Here is a 27,159-nt window from a genome sequence, read left to right as displayed (position 1 = left end):
GGGGTAAATCTATAGATTTAATTATTTTCATTGGTGGTAATATTTTAATGATGCCTGGATTGATCTGTCTAAGGACTTCCTAGGTTCAGTGAGTACATAGTTTGTGATTGAACATGTCAAGGCCTCCAGGAAGACAAGTTCATATATAGGATAAATGGATCATATATAAAGTTCATATATGAAGATAAATATTTCATTTATAGGTCTATTTCTCCCATGTCTTCCAGTGCATATTGTGTTACATGATATTTTTGGTAGTTCTGTGTGGGATAATGCTTTCCTGAGAAGAAATCGTGGAAGGATTAGCAATGTAAATACATAGCTTAGACTATGTAAACTTTATCAAGCCTTTTCTTCCCTCTTTATGTCCCTTTCATATATCAGATAACTTACTTCTATAATACGGGTATGTACTGTGGGCCTAACGAGAAGCACATTGGCAAGTGATATCATTCCCTTTGTTCTCATAGCAATGAAGTAAATCCATAGCTACTACAGGTTAAGGTGGTAGGTGTTAGATTGTGAGGAATGTGGTATATTAGTTGGGTTTCTGTTACTGTAACTAACACTTGAGATAATCACCTGATAAAGAGAAAATGTTTATTTTAGAGATTTTAGGCCATAGTCACTTGGCCCTGGTGCTGTTGGGCTGTGGCAAGGTAGAACATCGTGGACAAAGTGCATGGTGGAACAAGCTGCTTACCTCATGACTTGGATGAGAAATAGAGAGAGAAGAAAGAGGACAGGAGGAGGTTTTGTGCTCAATTCTTCCCTCCAAGTAAGATCTCACTGACCAGAAGATCTCCTTCTAGGCCCCCCACCCTCTTATTCCATTACTACTTAGTGAACCCAACAGAACTCTGAGCTATCATCAGCCTCTCCTGTAAAATTTTAATTTGTGACTGGGTCTCACCGAGGTGCTCAGGTTTGCCTCAAACTTGAGATCATTCTGCCTCAGCCTCCCAAATAACTGGGATTATACACATACAACACTGTGCTCCACCTCTTAAAGGTTTAGGCCCCACCTCTTAAAGGTTCCACCAATTCCCAATAGATCCAAGCTAGAGGGAAGCCTTTACCACGTGGGCCTTTAGGGACAACCAGATCAAAATTCATAGTATGTAGTAAGATAATTTTTGATAGAAACATAGTATTTACATACTAAAATATTCAGGTTCAATATCCAGTTATAATTAGGCAAATCTGTTTGCCTCTCCTGGTCCCCAGGCTTGATAACTATTTATTCTTCATAATTCCATCCACTCAATTCTAGCTTGAAGTCTCAACATCAACTTAGCCTCTAAAACAAATGTGGAAGGAGGTACCTAAAGAGCTTTCGTCCAACACTGTGGAACTTAGCATCAAGTCCTCCCCTGACCTAAACCCTCAGATTTTATTTTGAAGGTATTGTCCCAGGTACAACCCAATCCCAGCAATTAGTACTGGTCAGAATAACTGGGACTCATCTTGCTGTGACATACCCATACCATCTATCCCTGACATCCTTCCATGTTCTTTCCATATTCTCTTTTTGGTTTTATTAAAGACTGGAAACCCTCAAGTCTCTATATGATACCTAGGCCCTACCAGATACTGTCACATTTTTAGTGCCAAGACTTACTGTTGCTGGTAATATTCCTTACTCCTGTCTCTATCTTCCATTCCTGTGCACTACAGATTTGTGAAGACATTCTTTTACCTCTTATTGGAATCATTCCTCTTCAATGGCCTACTCTTTGACACTTCCCATACTTTCTGGAAACTCTATTCTGTCTAGGTCTGGATTGTCTCCTTGGAGCTATACTTGCCCTACTTGTGTCTTTTTGAAGACTTAAAGTGGAAGACCGACATAGCTATTCTAGTTTTGGAGAAATTTATGTCACATTTTGTATCTTGTCATGTTTATAAACAGATGGACCATTTATGACTTCTCGCCATCAGATACCTCTCAGATATGTTTTCCTATGTTCCAAGAGTATTTTATAATTTACTGTCAAGTTTGAATGTGCCTAATTATAGTTTGCAAATAAATATTGTTGTGAGGATTACTAACAGTGCATGTAAGGTACTTTTAAAATTAGAAACAGAAAAGTAAAAGTTAAGAACTATTGCTGTCATAATTATTTACAGTTTGATCTGGAATTCAGTCCTTGGTCTCGTCCTCTGATGAGAAACACTGTTCTTTCCTCTTCTACATGTAGCTGAATTGAGAGTTTCCCTAACAGGTTCAGTCCCACAACCTGATAAGTTTGTGTAGATATTACATGTGAGCTACACACTTATGACTCTCAGTTTTATTTTGGTTTGGTATTTGCTAAAACATATCCAATTGTTATCCTCTGTTAGCATGATACCTGTCATTTCATAGGAACTTGGTATATATCTTGCTAGGAATGGGAGTACAGGTTGATATAAATTTGGGTGGTCAATTAGGGAGTAGCTTTCAAACCTTTAAGTTTCTGTTTTCTTCATTCCAGAAATTCTATTTCTAGAAATTTAGATATACTTTTGTATATGTGTAGGGATAGTTCAATGCATGGTCTGTAAGAGAAGACAAAACCCAAACCAAAGACGTGAAAACTAGAGTCCATCAATATGGGACTGGATAAGCAAATGATGATACTTTGAGTTATGTTACTTACAATGCATGCAATGCACTGTGGTCATTAAAAACTTGAATGAATACACGTATAAACTGAGAAAAATCAGCATTCTAGAGACAGAAATCGTATGGTGTGCTGCTGCTGCATAGGAAGAAGCTATACATATATGTGAAAGTAAATATCCATAAAAGATATACAAAATGTAAATGTAAACACGTAGAAACATCTCGAAGAATACATACGGAACTGGGTGCAGTGGGACCTAACTCTTTATTCCAGGGCCAGCAGATTTGAATTCAGGAGTGCTCACAGGAACTCACAGACCTGTGCTACAGGCCTCGGGCTAAAGAGGGCGCTGTGGGCGCCAGAGTCCCGTATGTAAGTCGAGCAACACAGCAAGCGGGTGTGTCCCATCACGACGGGAAGTGGCGCAGGCGCAGTGGCGTGGAACCGCACACCCTGGGTAATTGCCGGGCGCGCTCCCGACCAGCGTCTTGTTCCGGCAGCGAGGACGCCACAGTGACGGCCTTGATCCGCTTGGCATTGAGTGTGCCCCATCTCGGCGTCTACGTGGGCCAATGGCATCCCGTCCGGAGTGACTGAGGCCGGGGACGCGACTTTTCTGGACGTCCCTCAGCAAAGAGGAAGGGCGGAAACCGCATCCCGGAAAGGTGATATGCCCTGCTGCTGGGTTGGCCCTTCCGGCTCGTACCTTCTGGGGTGGGCTCCAGCTCTTGTGGTCTCAGCCTCGCCCTGTCGCCGCGGCGAGCTTGGCCCGTCTGCCCGGGATTAGAGCCTTTGACCCTCGCTGTGCCTCCAGCAGAAGCTGAAAGGAATGGCGTGCGGCGTTCTGTGATGCGCCCCACCCTTTTAGAAGTGAGGCCGTGTCCCTTTCTCTTCGGGTCAGGTATGCCTTTGAGGCGGGCCATGGTGTTGGGGACTCTCCTTAATCGTCCAGATGGAACGTGCCCTTGAATTCCTCAGGTCGTGTTATTGTTTGGCACAGAAAATACGAGTAATATTTAAATTCGAATGAATCCCTCAGTACCTGCCTGAGACCTTTCGTGAAAAGTAGGTTTGCGTCCTTGCCAGGAATCACCGAAGCCACACTGGTGCTTCCTAACGGGTGGCCCCTGAGACCTTCCTGTACATGCCCAGATGGTTAGTTTTGAGGCTGTGTGCCTGTGTGCAGTGGAACCGTTTACTCCTCGAAATCTTCCTCTCCTCCCTTCCAAACTTCATTGAGTCCTTTTGATTCTATCTCCTGAATATCTTTTGAATCTGCCAGCTCGTCTCCTTCAGCATCCTAACGCAGGTCTTGCCTGACCTGTTGCAGTTGAGTGCAATAGTGTCCCTATATCTATTCTTTACTTTTTTCCAGTCTGTTCTTTGCACAAATCTTTTAAGTAGGTCATTGTGAACGATTGAAATTGAGCCCTGCACAGTGGTGCGTGGCTGTAATCCCAGCTACTTGGGAGCCTTAAGTCAGGAAAATCACAAGTTCTAATCCAGGCTCAGCAGTTTAGGGAGACCTTGTCTCTTAAAAAAAAAAAAAAAGTGTGGGTGTATAGCTCAGTGGTGAAGGGCTCATGGGTTTAGTTAGCCTCAGCATCCAAACCATGTTGAAATTGAAATGGAATTGGAAGGTAGCTCATAGACATCAGTGTCAAGCATTATTTTAAGAATAAAACCAATCTCTTACATGATCTGTGAGGCCCTGTGTGGTGTGGGATCCTCTCTGCTTCTCCGAGCCCCACTTCTTACTGCTCTTGACTTTCTGTGCTTGAGATGTATTGAATTCACCATACTTACTTCTACCTTGTCCTACAGAAGTGAGCTCAAATAATACTTTTCAGGGTTGAGTCCTAGTCTTTTTAAGTGAAGTTCACCGTCCCTTTCTATTTGAAGAGTTTTCTGTTCAGAAATAAACTTTAAATTCTCTACGGATTGAATTTGATGCTATCAGTTGTATGAAGACTAAAAAAATCATGTTTAAAGATTTGAATTCAAAGTATTACACTATTTTGTATTAATAAAACCTTAGTATTTGGTACTGGGGTTAGGTTTTGTGAGGGATACAGTAGTTCTGGCCATCTGATTTTAGATGTTACTGATTTCTGGAGACCTTTGTTCTGTTGCCTTTGATCTGTTTTCAAGATGGGGAGATGTGAGAAGGAATTGTTACCAGACAGGGATGAATAAGTTAAGTAGCAGAATGTAAAACAGAGAGAAGGGATATGCTGTGTCAGCAGCGACTGTGGTTTTCCAGCAGCCTTTATTCTGTGCATGGAGTCAAGGCTAATATACAGTTTGGCTAACAAAGAATGTATCTCCTAGGTGGAAAGACTATCTCCCAGTTGGACAGGATGGCTGAAACTTGATTGATTGCTTTTAAAGTCCCTTTGTAAAAGGTAAGCAAAAGTTAATTCAGTATTCTTTCAGAAATATAAATTCATCACATGGAAGACTAGGGTATTTTTTTTTCTTTTTTCAAAAAATATGGAATTTCCATTTACATATATATATTTTACCACTAGATGAAATTTATAAAATAAAGTTTTTCACTACAAAGTTGTTAAAAAACCTTTTGTAGTAATGTGTACATCATAGCTATTGGTTCCTTTTTGGGGTAGAGGTTAAAAGCCCCACTATTTGGCCTCTAGTTGGAAACCTGCAGGCTAGTTATGCTCTCAGGTTTCTGCCTGGACCACATAGCTAGCAGGAAGTTGGGTGGTTATATCCGGCAGAGGAACAGCACAGACTCTGCAGAGGGATGGTGTTATCAAGCTGGGACTTTCTGTGGTGGGGAGCTTCTTTGCTTGGAGACGTTCTTCTGGGATGCAGCTGCTCATAAGCATGCTACAGTGCCTCTGTATAGTGGACATTGTCTCTGCCTTCTTCACTCATCTGGCTATGAGTTTTACACATGTGCAAACAATGGAACCCTTATTTGTGGCTGTCTCTGGGACTTAGGAGTCACAACTCAGGCATCCATATGATCCACAGTATCACACAGCCAGGGCTGGGTGTGGGGAAGTAGAACATTGATATTCAGGCAGCTTGACTTCATTGCTTCTGTGCTTGGCCACTCTATTAAACCAGTTTCCTTGAAATGGAAAATATTTAAAAACAAACAAAAATGACCCAACACCTGACATTGATGACTGAAACTTTGCCAGATTTCTGGCACGCACAATGAAATTGTGATACCAAACATTCCTTTTTATTTTATTTTTTTATGGGAAAAGTAGTTTTATTTACACATAAATCACTTAAAAATTTTTTCTGGAGTCATAAATGGACACTGTACCTAAATTTTATTTATTTTTTATGTGGTGGAGAGTGTCGAACCCAGTGCATCACTCATGCTAGTGAAGCACTCTACCACTGAGCCACATCCCCAGCCCTGCACATAGATGTTGAGAATTAATCTTGTCTTAAATTGTGCTGTTTGTTGGGATTGGTGAACTTTTTGTGTTTGTCTTGATCACGGTGACCTTTACTCAGAGTACATTTTTTAGGCCCCAGAGATATCATAGTGCTAAAAGGGACCTGACTATGTCCACTGTATAGTGATATCTTGATTTGCATACTTTAAAAATTTCAAGGTAAATTTACTTCTTAGCTCTCAGAGCCATGCCATGGAAAGCTTATTCTGTCCATGGGTATTATTTATGTAATTACAGTGATTTGGGTTGAATCTGAAGGATTCCTACCTGCTGCCCAAGATGCACAGCTTTTGCAACTTGCTACTCAGTGCCAGAGCTACTTGGTGGCTTGTGTGCTTATGCCTGTGACCCTTTGTGCCATTGCTTCATTCAACATTGGTTTTAGAAGCATGACCAACTGTAGCCAAACTGGAAATACGGAGAAAGTTCTTCAGTCTCTTTCCTTTGAATCTGTCTCACTCATATGGAATTCAGCTAAATAATTAGTTTCTAAAAGAATATTAAGAAACAGCTTCCCTATTTTTTACGGTGTCTTGGAGACCATCTTTGCCTGCCCTGTTTCAGAGCCAGCCTACCTCTGCTGAGGTGCGTGTTCTAGATTTAATTTTCCCTGCTCTACACCAAACAAAGCAGTATGTTCTAGTTAACTTTCAGCCAATAGTACTGTGGCTCTCTATTGAAAATTGTTTCCCAACCAATGTTTTTTTTGATTTGGGCTGCTGTTTTTCATAGAGGCTATGAATATATGAACAGATTATTAGAACACTGGTTTTCAACCCTGTCACACTCCGTTTTCCTTTTGTACCAAATCCTCCTTCATGTGTTCTTTGTTCCCCATAAATATTTGTAGATGAATATAATTTATTTCAAAACATACTTTTAAAGAAATCAGTATAATGCCATAACTCTGAATAACACACTACATTTACAATTAAGTCATATATCTTTCAATATCTAAATTAATGAACATTAGTACACTAGAAGATATGAAGAAAGAGGTGTTTATAGTATGAATGCAAGATCTACAAATATAGATTGTGACCTAGGTCATATTTCCAAAGCAGTGAACAACTCAATGTATTTCCAAACAAAACAAAATATAGCCTTCACTTTGTTGATCAGGTGATTACTGTCCTGAGAAATTCAATGAACATTATAATTGCCCAAAAATACTTTATTTGTGAATCAAAGTTAGGTTCCAAATCTTAGGTAAACAGCATGTTTTTTCTTTTTTTAAAAAAAAGCTGTATTAATGTTGACTAGGATGTTCACAAGTCATTTAGTATATGGAATATAGATAACACATATATTTATACATTGAGTGAGCTTTTACATATAGAGTAAGCTTTTTTTCTTCGTTCAGATCAGTGGAAGAGAGGTTTGTAATTTAGCTTCTAGAGGAGTAGAAACCCTCCTTGTATTTCACAGTTCGTTGGTATCTTCGGAAATGAATAAATGTATAAGTGGATTTTAGCTCACTTTTTCTATTTCATTCTCTCTGACAGTTTTGAAACCAAACTTGCTCCAGAAGTAAAGTTTTTGCTCTGGAACTTTTTAAGAAAATTTGAGAATGAACAAAGAGCTTGGATTGATTATTCTTTTGACCATTACTCAGCACTAATATGAGTCAGAGGTAAATTGAACCTTTAACTGAAAGGAACATTGTATCTTATTTTTTTTTTCCAACCAAGGATTGAACTTGAACTCAAGTGCACTCAACTACTGAGCCATATCCCCAGTCCTATTATGTATTGCTTTTTTAGAGGATAGGGTCTCACTGAGTTGCCTAGTGCTTTCCTGTTGCTGAAACTGACTTTGAACTTGCCATACTCCTGCCTCAGCCTCCCCAGCTGCTGGGATTACAGGTGTGCACCATTCTTCATTATGATGTTAAAATAATTCATAGTAATTCCATAATGATTTTATATTTTCATCATATGCTCATGTGAAGCCTGGCCTTCTGTCATGGGTAATAATAATTTAAAAAGGAAACCCAGTGGTTTCCCTAATTATATGCTTTTAATTGCTGTTCCAAAATGAGATTGGAGACATGAACCCTTTGGTCACCATTGCTACTGTTTGTACCCAGTCATTTTTATCAAGTTCAACAAAAACTCAATAACCTATAAAAAGTAATTCTCTTTTCTTCCTCCAGCCCCTGGTAACCTCTAATCTACTTTTTGTCTGTATAACTTTGTCTATTCTTGGTGCCTCATCGAAATGGAATAATAATATTTGTGTCTAGCCCATTTCACTAATGATGTTTTCAAGATTCATCCATTTTGTGTCATGTGTCAGAATCTTATTCCTTTTCATGGCTAAATATTTCATTGTTTGCATGTGCCATGTTTTGTTGTTCCTTCATCAATTTATAGGCACTTGGGTGTTTCTTTGACTATAGTAAATATCGCTGCTATGAACCTTGATGTACAAATGTTTGTTTTTGTTTTTTTTCGGTATTGGTAATTGAACCCAGAGGGACTTTACCATTGAGCCTTATCCACAGCCCTTTTTAATTTTTATTTTGAGACAGGGTGTCACTGAGTTGCTTAGGGTCTTACTGAAGGTAGCCTCAAGCATGTGATACTCCTGCCTCAGCCTCATGAGTCAGTGAGAATACAGGCATGTCCCATTGTGCTGGGCTGGTGTATAAATATTTGAATCCTTGCTTTCAGTTCTTCTGGACGTCAGACTAGGAGTAGAATTGCTGGGTCACATGGTGCTTCTCTGTGTAACCTTCTGAGAAACTACTGTACTTTTGCAGTGTCGTCTTCTTGTTTTTAAGGTGTTATCTTAAATGTCACACAGATACAGAGAGACATAATATTTATAGGTGTTTATTGCATACCCACTAATGCCTTCACCTTTAATGTTTATCAACTGATGACTGTCTTCTTTCATCTGTACCCCTACCTGTTTCACCCCATTCTGCAGTATTTCAAAGCAAATCTCAGATGTCATATAATTTTATTTCTACCTCTTGGTGTGTATATTGTAAATGTATGTACTTTTACTTTTTTATGTCAGTTCTTGAATGGCACATATCCCATCAGTGCTGAATCTTGCAGTTAGCTCCTAAATGCCATAAAATATTGTCACGTTGCAATTAGTTAAGACTTATGTCTTATTTAATCCACAGATTCCCTTCCATGTCTGTAACTCCTCCAATGGTGCCTTGAAATTTATGTATTAATCAGGTAGTATTTGTGGTATGCAGAGTTTGACAATTACATCCCCTTGTGTTGTTAATATTTTTTCTAGTCCTTCACTGTCTGCAAATTGGTACTTGGATCTAGCGTGGTCATGTTCAGACTTGTTTTCTCTCTCTCTCTCACTCACTCTCTTTTTTTTTTTTTGTAGGAAGACAGATTGAGAACTGACCTTGTATTTGATATTTTCCGAGGAAGCTTATAAATGAGTGGTTATCTCTTTCTATGATGTTAGCAGTTCTTGATGATTGGTCCATCAATTCTTTTGAGACTTTGAAAAATCTAAAGGTCAATAATTCTTTCTTCCTTTATTATCTATGGATTTTTCTATAAAGACAAGTTTCCCCTTATCAACAGGAGACCCAGTTGTGTAGGCATGATTCTTTTCTTTTATTTAAGTTTGCACATTAATGAGTTGGACTAGTAGAATTTTATTAATTTATTTTTTATATCATTATGAACACCATGCCATTGTTTTTGTTACTAAGGTACAAGTTGAAGCCCTATCTTTGGATGTTTGGAGCTCCTCAATTTGGTGCCTGAGACATTTTGAAACAACCTTAGAAATCTTTGTCACTATTTTTGCTGTATGTATAAAAGAGTTCCATGCTCATCTTGATCATTTTGTGCCCCAGCCTGAATCAGTCATCTTAACAAGGTCCTTAGATTCCTTTTAGTGGGAATGATACTTAGAGACTACGATCTGAGTTCTAGAGATATGCATTGCTACCAGGCTGAAAATGTTCCTAGGCTTTTTCTGTGAAATTATGTTTGTAGTCTTTATAATGTAAAAACCTTGGGAATCATGCTGATACTTTCCAATTAACTTCTGAGCTATGGGCTTTTCACTTACCCTCTATCTGAGCAAAATTCCAGGTCAAGTATACTTAATTAAACGATCTCAGATGCTTTTTTCCTTTGCATTCAAACCTCTTGTCAAAATGTAGGCATAGTAGTTGACACCAATGAAGAACAAAAGTAACATTTCATTATCCAGCTACTGTATTAGGTATTTCCTGCAAATTACTTCTTTTGTGCACATATTGCTGGGGAATTCAGGGCCTTATGCATGCTAAACACATGTTGTACTGGAAAGTTTCACCTCCAGCCCCTACTTCCTTTAATCCTTGCAGTAAGCCTATAAATATGTTTTATTATTATCCTCAGTTTACTGATAGGAAAGATGAGGTCTAGGAAGGGTAAGTAGCACCAAAGTCATACTGTGATTCAGTGGCATAGCTCAGATTCAAATCTGTTTTCATGTCACAATGCTTCCCATGTCTGTCCTTATTACAGAGATCTGGAAAGACAAATGACAAGACATATCTTCCATGTGGCCAGGCAGAACAATACACCTCGTCAGCTCTGACTGTCCTCCTTGCCTGAAGTACAGCTCCCATTTCTTCTACACTGGATGTATATACAAAACAGGTAGATCCTTGCTGTGTGGATGAAATCCTTTCTGGCAACATGAAGAAATCTCCTGTAGTCCGTGGTCAGTTCTCAAGAAAAGGCAGATTCAGAGGCAAACAAAGGTGTTCCTCAGCCCCCCCCCCCCCCCCCACACACACACACACACACAGGACCAGGCATGCACTCTCACACACAGTACAACTAAGTTCATTTTAAGACAGCTTCTGTACTATGCTGGTTTACAAGTGTCTTGTCTTTTGAATGAAGCATAGTTATAGATTGATTCATCAGTGCAACCACATTGGTTTTGCTGTGAGAACTCATAATAAATAACAGTAATTGGTATGAAAAAGAGCTAACCCAACATTATGAGTTTCTCTTTGAACTTCTGTGTGTCTTTGTGTGTGTGGTGCCAGGGATGGTACCTCTGCATACAAGTGCTTTACCACTGAGCTCCACCCGCTTAGCACAGATTTGAAATTCTTTAATATAACATTGAACTCTTGAACTCCCATCACTTCAGGTCAAATACTCTAAATTTCTGGTGGACTTTTTAAAATTTATTTTTATTTTAATTTTTTGATACTTGGAATTGAACCCAGGGGCGCTTTACCATAGACCTACATAACCAGCCCTGTTTTTATTCGTTTTTGTTTTTGTGTTTGTTTTTTTTGAGATAGGTTCTCACTAAGATGCTGAGGATCAATCCTCCTGTCGTAGCCTCCCAAGTTGCTGGGATTATAGGCATGGACCACTGCACCTGACTTCTCTTAGAAAAGCAACAAAACTATTGCTTATATATCTTTTAAAACAAGAATCATAGGGTTATCAGAATATGGAACTTTCAAGAAGCATTTTAGAAAGAAGCCAGTTAATGCTACAATCTAGATATTTTCTAAAGAACAAGTCTCAAGTATAAAGACCTTTTGCTCTGAGATTTTCTTTGCTCCTGCCTCCCTATAACACCCAGAACCAAGTCCTGTGTACTCACTCCTGAAACTTGGGGAAGCAGACACTAGTTACTGACTCTGGTAGCATCATCTGGTAGGAAGAGTTGAGTGTGTAGGTCAACACTGGAGAGAAATGAGATCTGTGTGGCATGAGTGTGAGAAGAGTAAGGAGCCAGAGGACTCTTAGTGAGCACGGACAGTCACGTGTGGTGCATAAAGAAAGGTATGGCTGTGTTAGGTCTTCTCAACAGCTGACCCCAAACTCCTTTTCAAGTAAAAGCTATTTACAACCATGAGGGGTACACTTGAAGTTCACAAAAACTAAGGATATTTCTTTCCAGCATTGTAAACAAGTAAATGCAATGCAAGTATGTGAAGAGACCCATAATTTCTTTTGCTGTTGTTAAAAGATTTCTTATACAACATGGTGACTACATAGTTCACTTTCTTTTTTCTTCCTCTTATTTTGAGGAACTGCATTTTTTATTATTTGACTTAAAACGTTTTAATTGATATATAATTCTATGTATTTATGGTATACAGTGTTCTATTTCATTACATATATATACAACGTAAAACTGTCAGGATAATTGGCATATTACATGTCAAAAATATATATATATTTTTCTTTTAGACAACATTCAATTTCCTATTTTTTTCTTTTTTAAAGACTTCACTGTCATTTATATATGCATATAAATATATATATGCAAAAATAAAATATATGTATACTTTTTGTTGGAGATGGTCCTTTATTTTATTTATTTATATGCAGTGCAGAGAATCAAACCCACTGCCTCACACATGCTTTGCAAGTGCTCTATCACTGAGCCATAGTTTTGGAAGTTAGGATCCATTTTGAACTGTGCACTTCATTGTTGTCAAACACAGTTACCTTACAGTGCTATCAAACATTAGTATGGTCCCACCAAGTGCACCTGTACACCCATAAAATATCCTCTCTTCAAACTCAATTCCCCAACTCACCTGGCCTCTGCTAATCACTATTCTGTTGTCCCTTATGAGATCAACTATTTAAGTTTCTTCTTATTTATGAGAACATATGGAAATATTCCCACCTTTTCGAAACCACCTTGTTACCTGGCTTCTAGCATAGCAGTCTCCTCATTTTAGTACATTTCTAGTACATTTTTGAGTCCTTCTCAGTCTTTTGTTATTCCTTTTCTTTACTCCATAATGTTGGAAGACCCCAGGGCTCGATCCTTTTCCATTTTCTCTTTTCCAGATGCATAAAGTAATTTCGTCTAATGCCATGGTTATTCCCTAATGACTCCAGATTAAATTTCAAGGCCTAAACTATACCCTGAAATCCAGTTGTCTATTCAGCATCTCCAACCCAACATGGACAAAATAGAAGTTGATTTTATGCTTTTCCAAATCCTTTTCCTCCAGTGTGCCTCATCTCTATCTCAGAATTCACCTAGTTCAGATAAACAAAGATGTAGGACTCATCCTTGACTCCTCTCTTTCTTCCTCCTGATATCCAAGCAGTCGGTAAATCCTAATTTCTCTACCTTCAAAATAGAGACTGAATCCAACATCTAAACACTTCTCTATCACCTGTGAGACTAGCCTAAGTCTCTTGCCTGGAATACTGTAAGAACCTATGTATTCTCTGCTTTGCCCTTCAATCCTCTTCTGTGTAATTCTACACTGTATCTTCATATTTCATACAGGTAAGCCAAATTATGCCATATTTTCTCAGTCACACTAATGGCCTCGATTTACATATCCATACCAGGCTAAATGGACCTTTCATAAAGTAGTCTCTGCCTTTTGTCCCGAGTTCTTCCCACTCTTTTGTCTTAATCATGCTGTAACCTCACCAGCCTCTGCTGTTCCTTAAACATGCCACATAAGTTAACACTTCAGAGTCTTTTTACTTGCCTTTGCCTCTGTGCAGAATGCTCTTTCCTAGTCAAATGGCTCATATGCTTATGAGGTTCTCTGCCTATATCATCTCTTCAGACAGACCTTCCCTAACCACCTTATGAATAAGAGCAACCACCTCCCCATTCTATCCCTAATGCCTGCTTTTTCTTCTTACCACTTGATATTTATATATGGCTATTACCTTCTTCACTGGAATATAATCTCCATAAAAGAGGGAACTTTGAGATACAACTATATAATCAGCATACCAAAAAATACCTGGCACATAGTAAGGAACTGAATACATATTAATTCACTCTATGAATACATGAGTGAGATTTCTACTGTCTGATTATAGTTTTTGTTTTAGTAGGAAAAAACTGAGAATGTGCCCTTCAATGCAAAGATGAATTCAGCTTCATTCCTCTAAAATGATATGAATTTTATTAAGAGTAGCAGAGTCATTCAGTAACACTGGAGTAGAAATTCATATTTTGTAAAATTATTGTTTAGTTCTTGATGGACATTATTCATTTATTTATTTACAGTGCTGAATATTGATCCCAGTGCCTTACACATGCTAGGAAGCTCTCTACCACTGAGCTACAACCCCAGCCCTCCAAAATTATTATTTTCAACATCTTAGTTTAGCTAACAGAAAATTCATGAAAAGCTTCAGAATTCCTTCTCAAAATAAAGTTGCAGTTAGTTTACATAGACCTGAACATTTAAAAATTATGTATATACATACACATATACACACAAATAAAATAGTTTAATGAATCTGTATCACCATGAACAGAAATGTCTTGATTACCCCCCATCCCTTCTCCTTCCTTGTTTCAACAAATTCCTACCAGTGAAGGCCCAGGAGGTTATCAGCTACTCAGGGCTCTTAGAGTCATATGTGTTGTATCCTATTAATTTGGCACTGCTGTGTTGTTCACATAAGAAAAAATGTCAATATCCACAGGTTTCACAGAGGCAGCAGAGTATGCAAAAGTATGTCTGTGGATTGACTAGCACTATATATTACCTGCTCTCTTCTATGCAGCTCATAGTATAAAAAATATGAAAACTCCCACCACAAAGCAGATGTGTCTCTTCATGTATAATTTGGTGGAGGGCAGAGCACGATGAAGAGGTCATTTTTCACCAGTAAGCTAAAAGTTTAAAAATATGGAAACAAAGTTGAGTTACTTGACCTCTCTAGCCTTGAGGAAGTAATTTAATCTGATGTGTTCAGCTTGTATGTTAATATTCATTTCATATTTATCATGGTGGTTCTGCTCTCTGATAAAGGGACAGCTCTGATCATGGGACAGAAGAATGATGAATATTACTTCCTATGAAATGTTTCAAACCTTGTAACCTCTGAGAATAAATACTTCAAATACCAGTTCCATTTCTTCCCCTGAGTAGAGCTCAGTTCATTGTCCTTTCTTCTGGGCTTTCCTGCAGCAAAAAGGAAGCAGCATAGCTTAATAGAGAAGGGTGTTAGACTAAATTTAACTTCTTTTTGTACTCCACTACTCCAGCTTTTTATAGGATTTGGAGGTAAGTATATGTTCCTTTCTCAAAGGGTTTTTATGTCCACAGGCAATCACCTGGTTGTCACTTAGTGGTCAATTTTTTCATAAGTCTTGCTGCTGAAATTGAACTCTGATTTTGCCTTTTGTACCAAGTAATTTTTCTTGGCAGCATCAAATTTTTAAATTACCTGTGCATACTGTATCACAGCTGGTTCAGTTTACTGGTATCCAGGCTAAGGAGTGCAGAATAGAACATCCAAGGAGCAAATAATACCACTAATGGAAGGTTATAATTTACATATCTGTCACATCCTTCTCATACAAATCCAACCTGAACTGCAACAAGTAAGTACTGTTACTCTCCAATCACAGTGCAGTAGTAAACAGCCATTCTACATAGTGAATCAGTTTAGACACAGAGTTCATGGATCCACCCAACGTTGTCTTCAGAGGACTGCTTGCCAGAGGTTTCCTGCCAGTATCCACAGAAAGCCCCAGCAGCCAATTTTGCAGCACCTCTTTCAGACTCTGAAGAATGCTACACTTGAAAGACGTGGTTGATGTAAAGAAGAGCTGTGCTAGATGGTCAAAAAAAAATAGGCTTCATCTCTGAGAAATGACAAAAGAAATCCAGCTCACCAGCTGAAGGAATTGTGACCAACAACAGAGGCCATCCGGGAGAGGAAAGCGCTCATATTGGAATGCTTCACAGGAGTAAAACCCCTTGTGTAGGAAGCACTGTGCCCTGATGATAGTGTCCAGGAAGTTGGTAAAGTCTTATCCATGTTCAAAATTTTTCCCGTTATACCAAATACATTCTTCTTGTAATAGTTGACTGAACTAGTAACAGCTTCAGTGACATTGACTCATCTCTGTCACAGTTAACATAGTAATGTAGCAGAGAGTTGTTCAGCACTGAGCCCATTTTAGAAGGCAGCTCTAAGTAATGGATGTTTTGTAAGAGTGGAGGGAAGTTTTGAAGCTGTTCCAGTGGAAGTGATCTGTGACTGAGGCAAATCAGAAAGACTCATCTATTTTTTTCCCACATTAATGTAGCTACCAGAATGTAGTACAGTTATAAGTGAGTAAGAATTCCATTTTTTGTTTAGAGGACGGACATTAGCTGGACCTAACACCACTGCTAGAGGTTCTGGAACAGGTTACTGATTTCTTAGTACAAGCACTCAAGTATACTAGGAACTGTATCCAAAGGAAAGGAAAACAATAAATAATCTAGGTACAATCCCTTCCACACAAGAAACAAGCAGTGTTCATAACACAAGCATGAGATGAACCCTCAGAGAGCTGAGATTTGCTTACATGAATCCCACCCAGGTTGATGAGACCCTGCTGATCCTGTATGAGGAAAAGTTCTTTCTCTGTGTTGCAATAATCATACCAGCACTTTGCTTGGGGATGAGATTGTGGGTAGTGGTAAATTCATTCCTCATCTGCCAAAGGAGAAAACAACTTGTAAACGATTCTCGTGCAGTCCTGCAACCCCACTGTGGAAAGTCAAACATCTCCACAAGCAGCATTACTTTCCACCACAGCATGAGTCTCTTCTGTGTTCCCTGAATCCCTTGCCTCAGTGGGTCACCCCCTTGTCTACTAATGTGTATTACTGGTTTCTCTTCATAACCAAAGATGCTGTGACCATCCCATAACCTTCCTCTGATGCCCAGCTTGGGTAAACACCACATCCCTGTTGCATTGTACTAATGGTTCCTGAAAAGCTCCAAGTGGATTAGCATTTCTCTTCCTTTGCTTATGTCTAAAGCAGTTTCCCTTTCACTGTTAAGTCCTTCATTAAACTCAGGCTGCGTCTGTTCCACTTCATTCATGGATTCATTTGGCAATTAGTAATGGGTTATCTAAGTGCCTGCATTCAGTGCTCTTTTTCCTCAAAATTCCTAGTGCTTGTATGGTACATATAGCAGCTGGGAGCTCAGACAGAATCACAATGCTGTCTATCGTTATTTCATGTCTTCCCATCTCAAATGTGATTGGACACTTTTTGTGAATGTAAACTGTGTGCCTTACATTTATTTTATATTTCCAGGCCCTACCACAGAGTAAGTGTTCCGAGCATGGTGATATAGGTAGTGGGTAGCTCTTCCTACTATGTTTAGAGTTTGGTGCATGTGTATCGAACTAGAATCAGTTCAATTCAAGGGAATCTGAAAAGCAACCAAATACAGAGTCAACAAATTTAAAGGGACTATACTGAATAGTCCATGGTTGCATGTGTGGAGAATTTGATGCAAAGAGAAAGTGACCCTGAACATCTTCTCTCAGAGTCATGGGAGGTCAAGGAAAATGAAAGTCTCATTTCAGGAACGAGTTTGACATTTGTGTGTTTTTCTTTTCTCTCCTTTTCTCTTTTACCAGTTTCTCAAAGAGAATTCAACTTTCTTCTACTCCCCGAACAGTATTGGCAGTGGCTAACTGGAGAAACTGAGGTCACACCCTTCTGCGCACCACCACAAGGTGCAGTCCATCAATTGTAGGAACTGTAATGGAGAAGGGAAAAGTCTGAGACCATGAGGCTGAATCATTCCAAGCAGAGCTCACAGCTGCTAGCATTGGGAGAGCAATGCTAAGAATCCCCCCAACTTCAGACATTGAGTGGGCATCTCATTCTTATGACATCAAAAGAGTCATAAAATCTCTTCTCCAGCCTGAGGCCACAGCTGATTAGGAGATGTGATGGTCAATTTTATGTGTCAGCTTGACTGCATTAAGGAATACATACATGGTAAAGAGTTATTTCTGGGTGTGACTTTCAGAGGTTTTCTGAAGGAAACTGATGTGTGGTTCTCCAGACTGATTGGGGAAGATCTGCCATTAATATGGGTGGGCACTATGCAGTCAGCTAGGACCCCAGACAGAATCACAACACAGGCATTCTTTTTCTGCCTTTGGAAATCAGGGACTGGGTTTCTAGACTTTGGACTGTAAGACTTGAACCAGTGGCTCCTGGATTCTAAGATATTTGGACTGAAACTGAGAATTATGCCATGAGCTGCCCTGGTTCTGAAGGTTTTGGATGTGAACAGAGTCACATGACCAGCATTCCAGGGTGTTCATCTAGCAAAAATATTTTGTGGAACTTCTCAGTCTCCATATTCATATAAGCCAATGCCCCTAAGAGCTGTGGGGCCATGTGGTCTCTACCAAGGTTTCAAAGTATGTTGCAGACAGTCTGAGGGCCTGTTCTGAGATGTGTCATAGGAGCAGAGCCACCAAAGAGAGTCCCATTTGGGGCAGCACCTTATCATTAGAGGAGTGGGGCAGTGCTTAAAGACTCAGAACCAGAGAGCCATCAGTCCACGATTTCATTCTCTACAAATTTGGGCATAAGACTCCAACTCATGAGAGCTCTAATCAAATTGAACTCAGCAGAAAACATAGAAATGGGCTGTCTGGCAGCAGGCCATATAGCACATTTCGTAGAGAGCCAGCCTCTCATGCTGGAGGCCCAGGTTCGAATCCCCAGCACTCTGGGCTTCTGGAGATAACAAACAAAGAAATGGGCTGTCTGAGGTCTTCGGAGAGTCTATCCCTTGTCCTAGTGTACCCAGGATGCAGGATATGGAATCAAAAGTGATTGTTCTCCAACATTAAGACTTAATGTTGTTTTCACATGTGTGGTTTGTATGTTGCCCAAGCTGGCCTTGAACTTGAGAATCCTCCCACCTCAGCCTCCCTTGTAGTGGCATCATAGGCATGCACTACCAAACCTGCTCCAATCACTCAGTTCTTCATTTGTTTCTGCCTTTTGGAATGGGACTGCATGTCCTACACCAGTTCCACCATTGTATTTTGGAAGCATGTAACTTATTCATTTCATAGGCTCCCAGCTGGAGAAGGATGAATTGTGCCTTTTGTCTCACTGATATCTGATTTATAGGAAACTTTGCAGTTTGAGTTCAGGTTGTCGATACTTCAAGAAAAAGTAGACTTTACTTATTCAAGGTCAGACAGTGGTAAACCACTCCTTTCCAAAACATTTCTAAGATATTTAGAAATTCTCTGCCATCATCTAAAAAGAAGGATTAATAAATAACCTCCCCTTTCAACTGAACGTTTCATTTTTCACCTCTCTTTGACCTCCTAAGAATATTAAAGTATGACTTTCAAGGGGGCATAAAATAATATAGTCTTCATAATGGAAAATGACTTAGGTATTTATTTGTTTCTGAGTATTCTTTAGAAGATAGTTTAAATTCCAAACCCCAACCCCCTAAAATAACAAAAATCTGGTCCCTCTAAAAATGCATGAACAAAGAAGTTCTAAAACTGCTTCAGGATGCCAAGGATGGACCCAGTTCCTGAATACCATGTAAAAAAACCTATGAGAAAACCAGAAAACTAAGCGTAGGAAGCAACTTTCACAGCCATATTTTCATAATAAACATCTTTTTTAAAGTACATTCTGCTTCTGCACATTCAACAGCAAGGTCTGAACTGCCAGAGATGACAAAGTCAGACCATGAGATGCACATTTATTCAGAAGTTTGATGATGACAACTACAAATAATGAATTAAGGTTTGGCACAGTTCTTTCCTTTTAGTTCAGTAAAGTTGCCTACCAAATGCATACCAAGTAGACACTGTGCTCAGCCTACAGGGAACACAAATGTGAATCAGACTTGAGCAACACTCAGGTCCTTACTAGCACTAAGTGAAAATCAAGTTATTGACAAATGACTACAGAATCTGATAAATGATCTAACTTGTATTGCACATAAAAAGAGCTCTGGGAGTTTTACAGAGAACCCAATCAACCTGATTGAAAGGAGAGGAAAGTCTTCAAGAAAACCTGGGAAGCAGGCAAAAGTCTGGGTAGAAGTCAAATGTTAACAAACCTCATTGGATAAGGCAGTGGAGGGAATGTCCTGGAACATGAGACTTCAATTTCCCTGAACTTAGAATACATAGGAAGGAACAGTAGTGGAAGATAAGCCTGCCTAGTAAATGGGGGTGACTGTCAAAATCTCAGACCTCACAGCTCAGCCCTCCTTCCCTTTGTACACTGTACTTGTAGATGGATTTCCATCAAAGCTGACTTCTTTAAGTGACTACTTGAGAGTCAGTTCCTGCCTTCCACAAATTCCTCTAAAGATCAAGATATACTCATCATTTTACCCCATTCTTATTTTCTTGATTGTCATCATTGGTGACAGGAGGTAAGACTGACAGTAGTTTTTATGGTTGAACTGAGTTATCACCCACCACACATGATCTTTACCTTTACCATGCTCCTTATCAGGAATGCTTTCAGGGCAAGCACAATTCAGTAGCCTGTTTTTTCTCTCTTTTTTTTTAAAAGTCAGTCATTGATTTGTACCATGGTTCTGTACATATTAGGATAAGTTTTTACAAAAAGCCAGTGGTGGTCTCTAATTCACTAAACATTTTCAATCTCTGAATGACCTTAAAAGCTGAGGGTTTGACTTTCAGGGATAGTACCAGCTTTTCAGAAAACTGACCGGGCTTCAGGTAAATTGTATGTTTTTAACAAAGGCCTCTTACAAGAGAGCCAGTGTGACAGGACACACTATGGCAGTCCTTATCCAAGGGGTTCTGTTATCAAAGGCTGGTTAGTGGGATCACAGAGGCCCTCCTAGGCTGAGTCCTCCAGAATGATACTGTGGCAGCAAAAATGGGAGGACAACAGCAAACGGACTCACTACCTTGGGAGGTTCTTAGTTCTTTAGGTTTCAAGGACCTGTCCACCCCCGTTGGCCTAGCTGGCCCTGCTTTTCTGTTACAGTCCGAAGGCTGTGTGGATGACACAGGTGAGGTGGGGAACACATCCAAGGAGGGTTTTTCCAAGTCACGCACCAGAGGCCACCTAGGCCAGGGTCCACCTTTCAAGTTCCTGTACATTTTTCAGTCACTTTTGCTAGTTCCTGGTTCTGGATCATTTCCTTAAAGGCATGGAACTGTTCCTGTTCCAGCTGTTGCTGCTTGTCATGTGGCATCCTATTCTAGCTCTTCCTGCATAGTCATGTTCCCAGCAAGTTCCTCCACTTCCTCCTTCTGCAAAGGGAGAGAAAGATTTAGGCCAACACTTCACACCTCAGTAGAAAGACATCCCAGGGAGAGAGATTTTCAAAATATTCTGTGCTAGTTTGATTTTCCAACACATGATCCATGCTTCCCTTGCTATCAATATACTGATGAGATACAGTCCCCACCCCTTCCTACCAAGCCACCGTATACCTATTTTCAAACACAGTTAAATTCCTAGTACTTTCAGCTTTATGTATAACCAAATGTGAATGAATTTATTAACACATTACATTACAGGATCTAGTCATTGGTTTAGTAATACTATACCATGATTCTGAAGTAGAGATAAATGTAGATGGTATTTTGGGATATCAGAACAATTTTAATATGACATGAAAATATCTTCATAGCTATTGGCGACAAAGTTAGAAATATACATTCAACATGGAAAAAACTGCTAAATGTCAGGTGATGGATAGTAATAGTAAGAACCATTTTCCTCATTCAACTTCCTGGTCCCCCGGAATTCTATCCATGAATCCCTCAGAGTTTCCTGGACCTTGGGCTATGAATCTCTTCACTAGAAGGTCTCAGCTGTTCTCATGGCTTCAGAACCATTTTCATTTTGAGGTTACTCGTATTTATATTTTCAACCCAGTCTCTCCTCTGAGTTCATTCAGACTGGTACATTCAACCTCCTATTGACATTTCTGCTTGAACATCTTATATGCATCCCAAGTTTAACAAGTCAAAAAGTTAAGAAACCAACAATCTAGGGGCATTACCACTGAACTACATCTCTGTTTTATTTATAAATCTATTTTATTTTTAAATACTATTTATATATTTCAGACACAGTGTCTCAGCAAGTTGTCCTGCCTGCCCTTAAATTTACAATCCTTCTGCCTCAGTCTCCTGAGTAGCTAGGATGACAAGTGACTCAAACCCTTTGTGACACATACTCAGGAAATAGACTACCGTGTTGCTCAAGGCAAAATCCTGAGTTCAACCATGATAGCCTCTTTTTCCCAGACTATAAGTAAATCCTCTGGACTCCACCTCCATTCACAAATCCATCTGCCTCTCCCATGCTGCTATGCTTCACTACTACAAACTATTAGCCTTCTGCTGAGTTGCTGAAAGAGTTTCCTAGCTGATTTTCCTGCCTTCTCTGAGCAACCCTCCACCATTTACCACAGAACAGCCAACACTCATATTTTGAAAATACAAGTTTAGGTCACACCCTCAATTTACTTTTCAATGGATTTCTCTTGCTCTCAAGATAAAATGCAAACGCCTTACCATGGCCAAAAGTCAGCAGGATCCAGTCCCAGCTTTTTTTTTTTTTTCCCTTAAGAATATTACTCTTTTTTGCATTCCTTCATTTGCATTAAAAATATTTATCAGTTTCTATAGAGTTTTGGGCAGAACACAAAGACATTATCTGTATTGAAAAGGAGAATAAGTGATATACTGTGTGCTGCTTCTTAGGAAGAGGCCACATGCAAACAGATTGGGGATCCAGGACTCAAGTCACCAGGGATCACAGAATTTCACAATATAATTCACTGTTACAATAGTCACAAAATGAGCCAGAGATGGAGACCCCAAACAGAAGTATCCAGAGAGCAAGATTTGGAGATAATCTGCCTTCCACCATGGGGACAGAGGAGAGAGCCATACCCAAGTGCCACTGTGGCAACAGACTGGTGGTGGCTTCTGACCACCTGTCCTCATTTTTAAACAGCAGTTAGATACAAACTTCAAGAATCAGCGAAAAGCCCTATTCAGGAATGGAGTCATAGTTCTGATGGACACACTTTCCTGGTGCAAAATAAGCCACTGAACAAAGATAAGGATTGGGATTATATAAGGTTTTTTTTTGAGGGGTTCTCTAGTGAGCATAACAGTTTTCTTGGCCACTCAGGAATTTCACCTTTTTTGGGCCAGGGATCTGTAGGCAGCTTCTGGAGAGGATTTACCTGGAAGGAGATTAACGCCTCCTAGGCATTAGGAGTGATAAAAAAATACCTCCTCCATGTCTGCAGCTAGCACCTGGAAACATTTGCGTTGCGAGATGCAGGCTTTCAGTGTTTGCATTGCAATGCTACAACAGCCTATCTAGAACATTGCTAAGGATTGGGGGTGCTCTGAAAGCAGGAATGGGATGTATACTGAAGAGAAATTGTTCACACTGGTAAAATGTTTGCTGTGAACCCATTGGGAGTATGAAAATGACAGAATTTGAAAAGTAAATACTTGGAAAGAAAAAGATGGGATGAACTTGTTCTAATATAGGCCAATGTCTCAAATGCATTGGAATCTTTTAAGCTTGTACATTATTATTGGATGCAAATGATGTTCTTTTTCACTTGTAGTTGGAATTACCTGGTGAAGTTGACCCTTCAGAAGAAGGCTACAGTAAAACCATAACATTTCATTGTTAAAATCTTATGAAAGATATGTATGGAAAAATGTACACCCTAAACATTCTGAAAAGAATCATTAAAATAAATTTACAAACCTCTCAGCACTAATTATTGTCCAAATCCAAATGGGTCCATTCCTTTGGATAGTATTAATGGGTTATTATTATCACCACTTTTCTCTTTTCCTTCACCTAATTCCTTAGAATTTATCCTTCCTTTATTTTAAATTATCTGTACTATCTATCATGCAAATAAACACTATTATTCAGAGACATGAGCCCTGTCCTTACCCTCTCCCTCAGCCCTTGAACACCCATACTGATCCATTCCCTCACCTGTAAAACTTTCAAAGGGAAGGAGAACACCTTGAGTCCTTTTGAGGTGACTTTCTTACCACTGAGGTGGAAGGAATTTAATTAGGTTATCACATATGGTGATGAGACATACTGAGCATGCCCCTTCCCCCACTGCTGCTTAAAATACCAGGACTTGTGGTCAGAGGCCACGACCAGACAGTCTGTTGCCACAGTGGCACTTGGGTGAGGCTCTGTCATCTGTCCCCACCGTGGAAGGCAGATCATCTCCAAATCTTGCTCTCTGGATACTTTTGTTTGGGGTCTTCCTTGCTGGCTCATTTTGTGACTTTTACAACAGTGGATTATATTGTGGAAATCTGTGATCCCTTGTGGCTTGTGTCCTGGATCTCCAGTCTGTTTGCCATCTGAACCTTTCCTGAGAAGCAGTGCACATTGTATTAACTTAGTCTCTTTTTCAATAAGGATAATGTCTTTGTGTTCTGCCCAAAATTGTACAGAAATTGATGAATACTATATTGTTTAATGCAAATGAAGGAATGCAATAAAGAGTAATATACTTAAAAACAGAAATGGAGATTAATCTTGGTTTGGAACATCACCTATAGTTTCTTTAAAGACTGGTCTCTCCTTCAGCAGTAAAAATGACAAGTTTCCATAACAAATTCTTATGCATGTTTGGAGAGACCTTTAATATGTGTGTTTGCTAAAAGTGATGATTAAATGTATACATGAGGAATTTTAGTCCTATTATGTTTAATTTTAGACCTATTATGTTTGTTTCCAGCCAGTTAGCTATAAGTTATATAAATTATTTCCTAATAATTAAAAACATTTTTGGTAAAAAGTTAAAATCTCCAAGGTTGAGAATTACAAAAAGAGTTAAATGACATAAGAAATTTTAGGGTTATTTGGTGCACTTTCGGTGAGGGATTTTTATCATGTTCTGTTTTGTTTACACATTTATTTTATGTATTCGCTTAAAGCACATGCTGTAACTTTTTGTATTTCTAATTTTTAAAAATAAAAAAGCTATGTTTTTTGTTATACATGATTATAGAATGTATTTTGTCATATTGTGTACATGGAGTACAACATCCCTTCCCTAAGGTTGTACATGGTTTGAAGTTAAACTGGTGATGTATTCATATAAAAACTGTGGGATATCAATGCAATATAATCATAGGCAATCTGAAAAAGGGATGAAGGACTCAACACTTTACAACACGGATAATCCTTGAAAACAGTCTTCTAATTCAAAGAAGTCAACTATAAAAGGTCACATATTGTATGATTCCTTTTATATGAACTGTCCCGAAAAGACAAAACCAAAGATTAATGGTTGCCTGGTGGCAGGACGAGGAAGGAATGGGAATGACCTCTCACACACAGAAGGTTTTTTTTTTTTTGGATCATGAAAATGTTATGATGGTGGCGATGGTTGCACAACCTCAAGAAATTACTAAATGCCACAGAATTGTACACTTTTCAATGATGAAGTTTATATGAATTTGTATCTAGAGAAATAATTTTAAAATGTACATTAGTAATCTTTGCATGGTGATGATTTAGTGCCTCCGTCATTTTCTGCCGCTACTCCATTCCTTTCCTATTCTCCCACACTGTCGGTCACCCTCTCCCAGAGCAGCTGTGCCGGAGGACTCTGGCCTCTGGAAGAGCCTACACAGCTTTGGGCTTCTGGGTCCTGCAGCTGTTGGCTGGCTATCCCCTGCCCATGGGTATAGTCTGCTCGCATAGGGTGGAGATGGACGCCAAGAACTGATGTTTCTCATGAGCATCGGTTGATGGCAGTGGTCTCTGAGGGTGGCACGTTCCGGAATCAGTGGAAGAGGACTGACAGGCCCCTCAGTTTAGTTATTTATCCTTGTTTTGAGGTGTGATCTCCGCTACCAGTAATGTCCAGATGCTATGCTCTGAAAGCCAGGCTGCCTGCCAGAGGGCACTTGGGATCACGAAGGACTTGAGGCCATAGGCCTCAGATTGAGGCCTTGTTTCTCTGCTTACAATTTGATCCTACAGCACTAGATCATTAGTAAAGTGGCTCAGTACACTGGCCTTATGTGTTTGAAGGCTAATTGAAGTAGTGCATCTCTGCTGCCCTGGTGCACGGGTGTTGAGTAAATGATGATTTATTCCTGGCTGTGTTCTGGGTGGGACTCATACTTCTGCAGTTCACTTGGCTAGGTCCCAGGTTATCAGCTGACCTCAGGATATTTGTGAACCCTTGCCACACCCCTGTTAGGTTCCCATGTGTTTTGTATTTCCCACCCCAGCCATGAATAAGCTGGACTTGTGCCCTGAATATAATTTACCGAAAAGCCTTTCTGGTAGGTCATATAACCTAGGTTATTCTCCATGAGGGTTTTTTGTTTGATTTTTGCATTTCTCCTGGTTAAACTGAACTGATTCTTCTGCTATTTTCCTTTGTTTCAGATTTTATGCTTTTAACCCTAACCTCAAACTTTGTGTCATACTTCAACCATTTTACCCATTCCTGATTCTTCTAATAAACCCTTTAGCTTTCCTAGTGCTAGATCATATCCCTTCCTCTTTCCTCAATTCCTGTCCTTTTACTCTGTTATCCCGTCCCACGTTCAGTTCCTTTCTTCTCATGCAGGCTTTGATCCCCACCTCTACCAAAGAAAACCACAGTTCACAGCAATTCAAAACTCAAAAGTTCTCTTTATTACTTATCTATTAATTAGTTGTTTATTCAATTTTATTAACTTAGAAAAGTATATCAGAATGATGAATTCTAACCCTAAGTTATATATATTTACCTCTTTGTGGAAAAGTATATGGTGCTCCAGTGGTACCAGAAGACCTCTTTATTGCTTAACTATTAAGCAATTCTATTATATTTCTTTATTAAATTTTATTAACCTTTAAAAATATATCAATTAATTTGTACCTATCAAAATATATAAATGTAGAAAACAATTTGGTATCAAATAGTACCAAAAATTCTCTTATTATTTATCTATGAATCATTTCCATTACATTACTTTATTTAATTTTATTAAATTTTGAAACTATATACAAATGAATGAATTTGCATCTATTTATCTGTGTTTTATTTATCTGTGTTTTATATGTGGAACACTAACTGTTACCCAAGCTCTACCAAAAGGCCTCTTCATTATCCATGAATTCTCAGTGGTACCAAAAGGTCTCTTTATTACTTCAGTATTAATCAACTTTATTACATTTCTTTATTGAGTTGTAATTATATTTGGAAACATATGAGAATAAATAAATTTGTATCTATCTATATACATGTGGAAACTAACTGGCAGCCACGTGGCACCATCAGTCTTAGCAGCTC

The 27,159-nt window shown here is 39.1% G+C and overlaps 1 long non-coding RNA gene and 1 pseudogene across 1 annotated transcript; one reads left to right on the top strand and one right to left on the bottom strand.

Annotated features, from left to right (window-relative positions):
• The first annotated feature begins 3,021 nt into the window (after nucleotides 1-3,021).
• LOC124963100 (uncharacterized) lies at nucleotides 3,022-10,825 on the top strand. The gene is made up of 3 exons (XR_007104655.1): nucleotides 3,022-3,274; nucleotides 4,941-5,014; nucleotides 10,558-10,825. It is a non-coding gene; the product is annotated as an uncharacterized LOC124963100 (long non-coding RNA).
• Nucleotides 10,826-14,831: 4,006 nt separating this feature from the next.
• On the bottom strand, nucleotides 14,832-21,039 carry LOC124962837 (centromere protein I-like; annotated as a pseudogene).
• Between the last annotated feature and the right edge of the window lie 6,120 nt (nucleotides 21,040-27,159).

This window comes from Sciurus carolinensis, chromosome 13 (genome assembly GCF_902686445.1).
Source record: "Sciurus carolinensis chromosome 13, mSciCar1.2, whole genome shotgun sequence".
In the NCBI taxonomy this organism is placed as follows: Eukaryota; Metazoa; Chordata; class Mammalia; order Rodentia; family Sciuridae; genus Sciurus; species Sciurus carolinensis.
The sequence above is the reverse complement of the archived record's forward strand: the minus strand, read 5'-3'. Positions and strand labels throughout refer to the sequence as shown.